The sequence below is a fragment of the Oncorhynchus mykiss genome, chromosome 15 (assembly GCF_057628025.1).
Source record: "Oncorhynchus mykiss isolate SJ-2025 chromosome 15, ASM5762802v1, whole genome shotgun sequence".
Lineage (NCBI taxonomy): Eukaryota > Metazoa > Chordata > Actinopteri > Salmoniformes > Salmonidae > Oncorhynchus > Oncorhynchus mykiss.
In genome coordinates, this window is record NC_143036.1 from 102,288 (window position 1) to 108,287 (window position 6,000).

Sequence of the window (6,000 nt, forward strand, 5' to 3'; positions counted from 1 at the left end):
ATGGGGTCCCGTTTAGATGGGTTCCAGTTCAGATAGGGTCTTGTTCTGTTAGGGTCCAGTTCAGATAAGGTCCAGTTCAGACAGGGTCCAGTTCAGATGGGGTCCAATTCGGTTAGGGTCCAGTTCAAATGGGGTCCAGTTCAGATGGGGTCCAGTTCAGATGGGGTCCAGTTCAGATAGGGTCCAGTTCAGTTAGGGTCCAGTTCAGATGGGGTCCAGTTCAGTTAGGGTCCAATTCAGATAGGGTCCAGTTCGGGTAGGGTACATTTGAAATGGGTTATATCATGGTTCCAGTTCAGATAGGGTCCAGCTCAGATGGGGTCCAGTTCAGATAGGGTCCGGTTTAGATGGAGTCCAGTTTAGATGGAGTCCAGTTCAGATTGTGTACATTTCAGATGTGGTCCATTTCAGATTGGGTTCAATTCAGCTTGCTTCCATCATGACTCCAGTTCAATTAGTGTCCAGCTCAGACGTGGTCCAGTTCAGATGGGGTCTTGTTCGGTTAGGGTCCAGTTCGAGATGGGGTCCAGTTCAGATGGGGTCCAGTTCAGATGGGGTCTTGTTCGGTTAGGGTCCAGTTCGAGATGGGGTCCAGTTCAGAATGGGTACAGTTTAGATGTGGTCTTGTTCAGATGGGGTCCAGTTCAGATGGGGTCCAGTTCAGATGGGGTCCAGTTCAGATGGGATCCAGTTCAGATGGGGTCCAGTTCAGTTGGGGTCCAGTTCAGATGGGGTCCAATTCAGATGGGATCCAGTACAGATGTTGTCCAATTCAGATGGGGTCCAGTTCAGATGGGGTCTTGTTCGGTTAGGGTCCAGTTTAGATGGGGTCCAGTTCAGACAGGGTCCAGTTCAGATAGGGTCTTGTTCTGTTAGGGTCCAGTTCAGATAAGGTCCAGTTCAGACAGGGTCCAGTTCAAACAGGGTCCAATTTGGTTAGGGTCCAGTTCAAATAGAGTCCAGTTCATGTAGGGTCCAGCTCAGATAGGGTCCAGCTCAGATAGGGTCCAGTTCAGACGGGGTCTAGTTCAGATGGTGTCCAGTTTGGGTTCAGCTCCAGTTCAGATGGGGTCCATTTCAGATGGGGTCCAGTTCAGATGTGGTCCAGTTCAGACGGGGTCTAGTTCAGATGGGATCCAGTTCAGATGGGGTCCAGTTCTGATGGGGTCTTGTTTGGTTAGGGTCCAGTTTAGATGGGGTCCAGTTCAGATGGGGTCCAGTTCAGATGGGATCCAGTTCAGATGGGGTCCAGTTCAGACGGGGTCCAGTTCAGATGGGGTCCAGTTCAGATGGGATCCAGTTCAGATGGGGTCCAGTTCAGATGGGGTCCAGTTCAGATGGGATCCAGTTCAGATGGGGTCCAGTTCAGTTGGGGTCCAGTTCAGATGGGGTCCAATTCAGATGGGATCCAGTACAGATGTTGTCCAATTCAGATGGGGTCCAGTTCAGATGGGGTCTTGTTCGGTTAGGGTCCAGTTTAGATGGGGTCCAGTTCAGACAGGGTCCAGTTCAGATAGGGTCTTGTTCTGTTAGGGTCCAGTTCAGATAAGGTCCAGTTCAGACAGGGTCCAGTTCAAACAGGGTCCAATTTGGTTAGGGTCCAGTTCAAATAGAGTCCAGTTCATGTAGGGTCCAGCTCAGATAGGGTCCAGCTCAGATAGGGTCCAGTTCAGACGGGGTCTAGTTCAGATGGTGTCCAGTTTGGGTTCAGCTCCAGTTCAGATGGGGTCCATTTCAGATGGGGTCCAGTTCAGATGTGGTCCAGTTCAGACGGGGTCTAGTTCAGATGGGATCCAGTTCAGATGGGGTCCAGTTCTGATGGGGTCTTGTTTGGTTAGGGTCCAGTTTAGATGGGGTCCAGTTCAGATGGGGTCCAGTTCAGATGGGATCCAGTTCAGATGGGGTCCAGTTCAGACGGGGTCCAGTTCAGATGGGGTCCAGTTCAGATGGGATCCAGTTCAGATGGGGTCCAGTTTAGATGGGGTCCAATTCAGATGGGGTCCAGTTCAGATGGGGTCTTGTTTGGTTAGGGTCCAGTTTAGATGGGGTCCAGTTTAGATGGGGTCCAGTTCAAGATGGGGTCTAGTTCAGATGGGGTCCGGTTTAGATGGGGTCCAATTCAGATGGGGTCTTGTTCGGTTAGGGTACAGTTGAAATAGGTTAAAACATGGTTCCAGTTCAGATGGGGTCTTGTTCGGTTAGGGTCCAGTTTAGATGGGGTCCAGCTCAGATGGGGTTCAGTTCAGATAGGGTCCGGTTTAGATGGGGTTCAGTTTAGATGGGGTCCGGTTTAGATGGAGTCCAGTTCAGATTGTGTACATTTCAGATGTGGTCCATTTCAGATTGGGTTCAATTCAGCTTGCTTGCATCATGACTCCAGTTGAAAGTGTCCAGCTCAGACGGGGTCACTTTCAGATGGGGTCTTGTTCGGTTAGGGTCCAGTTCGAGATGGGGTCCAGTTCAGATGGGGTCCAGTTTAGATGTGGTCTTGTTCAGATGGGGTCCAGTTCAGATGGGGTTCAGTTTAGATGGGGTCCGGTTTAGATGGAGTCCAGTTCAGATTGTGTACATTTCAGATGTGGTCCATTTCAGATTGGGTTCAATTCAGCTTGCTTGCATCATGACTCCAGTTCAAAGTGTCCAGCTCAGACGGGGTCCAGTTCAGATGGGGTCTTGTTCGGTTAGGGTCCAGTTCGAGATGGGGTCCAGTTCAGATGGGGTCCAGTTTAGATGTGGTCTTGTTCAGATGGGGTCCAGTTCAGATGGGGTCCAGTTCAGATGGGGTCCAGTTCAGATGGGGTCCAGTTCAGATGGGGTCTTGTTCGGTTAGGGTCCAGTTTAGAAGGGGTCTTTTTCAGTTAGGGTGCAGTTTAGATGGGATCCAGTTTAGATGGGGTCCAGTTCGAGTTGGGGTCCAGTTCAGATGGGATCCAGTTCAGATTGGGTCCAATTCAGATGGGGTCCAGTTCAGATGGGGTCTTTTTCAGTTAGGTTGCATTTTAGATGGGATCCAGTTTAGATGGGGTCCAGTTCGAGATGGGGTCCAGTTCAGATGGGATCCAGTTCAGATGGGGTCCAATTCAGATGGGGTCCAGTTCAGATGGGGTCTTGTTCGGTTAGGGTCCAGTTTAGATGGGGTCCAGTTCAGATGGGATCCAGTTTAGATGGGGTCAAGTTCGAGATGGGGTCCAGTTCGAGATGGGGTCCAGTTTAGATGGGGTCCAGTTTAGATGGGGTCCAATTCAGATGGGGTCTTGTTCCGTTAGGGTCCAGTTAAGATGGGGTCCAGTTTAGATGTGGTCCCGTTCAGATGGGGTCTTGTTCGGTTAGTGTTCAGTTCAGATGGGGTCCAGTTTAGATGGGGTCCAGTTTAGATGGGGTCCAGTTCAGATGGGGTCCAGTTCAGATAGGGTCTTGTTCTGTTAGGGTCCAGTTAAGATAAGGTCCAGTTCAGACAGGGTCCAGTTCAGACGGGGTCCAATTCGGTTAGGGTCCAGTTCAAATGGAGTCCAGTTCATATAGGGTCCAGCTCAGATAGGGTCCAGTTCAGATAGGGTCCAGTTCAGACGGGGTCCAGTTCAGATGGTGTCCAGTTTGGGTTCGGGTCCAGTTCAGATGGGGTCCAGTTCAGATAAGGTCCAGTTCAGACGGGGTCCAGTTCAGATGGGGTCCAGTTCAGATGGGGTCTTGTTCGGTTAGGGTCCAGTTTAGATGGGGTCCAGTTCAGATGGGGTCCAGTTCAGATGGGGTCTTGTTCGGTTAGGGTTCAGTTTAGATGGGGTCCAGTTTAGATGGGGTCCAGTTTAGATGGGGTCCAGTTCAGATGGGGTCAAATTCAGATGGGGTCCAGTTCAGATGAGGTCTTGTTTGGTTAGGGTCCAGTTTAGATGGGGTCCAGTTTAGATGGGGTCCCGTTCAGATGGGGTCCAGTTCAGAAAAGGTCCAGTTCAGATAGGGTCTTGTTCTGTTACGGTCCAGTTAAGATAAGGTCCAGTTCAGATGGGGTCCAGTTTAGATGGGGTCCTGTTTAGATGGGGTCCAGTTCAGATGGGGTCTTGTTCAGTTAGGGTCCAGTTTAGATGCGGTCCAGTTTAGATGGGGTCCCGTTTAGATGGGGTCCAGTTCAGATAGGGTCTTGTTGTGTTAGGGTCCAGTTCAGATAAGGTCCAGTTCAGACAGGGTCCAGTTCAGATAGGGTCCAGTTCAGTTAGGGTCCATTTCAGATGGGGTCCAGTTCAGATGGGGTCCAGTTCAGATGGGGTCTTGTTCGGTTAGGGTCCAGTTTAGATTGGGTCCAGTTTAGATGGGGTCCCGTTCAGATGGGGTCTTGTTCGGTTAGGGTTCAGTTCAGATGGGGTCCAGTTTAGATGGGGTCCAGTTCAGATGGGGTCTTGTTCAGTTAGGGTCCAGTTTAGATGGGGTCCAGTTTAGATGGGGTCCCGTTCAGATGGGGTCCCGTTCAGATAAGGTCCAGTTCAGATAGGGTCTTGTTCTGTTAGGATCCAGTTAAGATAAGGTCCAGTTCAGACAGGGTCCAGTTCAGATGGGGTCCAGTTCAGACAGGGTCCAGTTCAGATAGGGTCTTGTTCTGTTAGGGTCCAGTTCAGATAAGGTCCAGTTCAGACAGGGTCCAGTTCAGATGGGGTCTAGTTCAGATGGGTTCCAGTTCATTTAGGGTCAGTTCAGATGCGGTCCAGTTCAGATGGGGTCCAGTTCAGATGGGGTCCAGTTCAGATGGGGTCCAGTTCAGATAGGGTCCAGTTCAGTTAGGGTCCAGTTCATATGGGGTCCAGTTCAGTTAGGGTCCAATTCAGATAGGGTCCAGTTTGGTTAGGGTACAGTTGAAATGGGTTATATCATGGTTCCAGTTCAGATAGGGTCCAGGTCAGATGGGGTCCAGTTCAGATGGGGTCCGGTTTAGATGGAGTCCAGTTTAGATGGAGTCCAGTTCAGATTGTGTACATTTCAGATGTGGTCCATTTCAGATTGGGTTCAATTCAGCTTGCTTCCATCATGACTCCAGTTCAATTAGTGTCCAGCTCAGACGGGGTCCAGTTCAGATGGGGTCTTGTTCGGTTAGGGTCCAGTTCGAGATGGGGTCCAGTTCAGATGGGGTCCAGTTCAGATGGGGTCCAGTTCAGATGGGGTCTTGTTCGGTTAGGTTCCAGTTCGAGATGGGGTCCAGTTCAGAATGGGTACAGTTTAGATGTGGTCTTGTTCAGATGGGGTCCAGTTCAGATGAGGTCCAGTTCAGATGGGGTCCAGTTCAGATGGGGTCCAGTTCAGATGGGGTCCAGTTCAGTTGGGGTCCAGTTCAGATGGGGTCCAATTCAGATGGGATCCAGTACAGATGTTGTCCAATTCAGATGGGGTCCAGTTCAGATGGGGTCTTGTTCGGTTAGGGTTCAGTTTAGATGGGGTCCAGTTCAGACAGGGTCCAGTTCAGATAGGGTCTTGTTCTGTTAGGGTCCAGTTCAGATAAGGTCCAGTTCAGACAGGGTCCAGTTCAGACGGGGTCCAATTTGGTTAGGGTCCAGTTCAAATGGAGTCCAGTTCATATATATTCCAGCTCAGATAGGGTCCAGTTCAGACAGGGTCTAGTTCAGATGGTTTCCAGTTTGGGTTCAGCTCCAGTTCAGATTGGGTCCATTTCAGATGGGGTCCAGTTCAGATAAGGTCCAGTTCAGACGGGGTCTAGTTCAGATGGGATCCAGTTCAGATGGGGTCCAGTTCATATGGGGTCTTGTTTAGATGGGGTCCAGTTCAGATGGGGTCCAGTTCAGATGGGATCCAGTTCAGATGGGGTCCAGTTCAGACGGGGTCCAGTTCAGATGGGGTCCAGTTCAGATGGGATCCAGTTCAGATGGGGTCCAGTTTAGATGGGGTCCAGTTTAGATGGGGTCCAATTCAGATGGGGTCCAGTTCAGATGGGGTCGTGTTTGGTTAGGGTCCAGTTTAGATGGGGTCCAGTTTAGATGGGGTCCAGTTCGAGATGGGGTC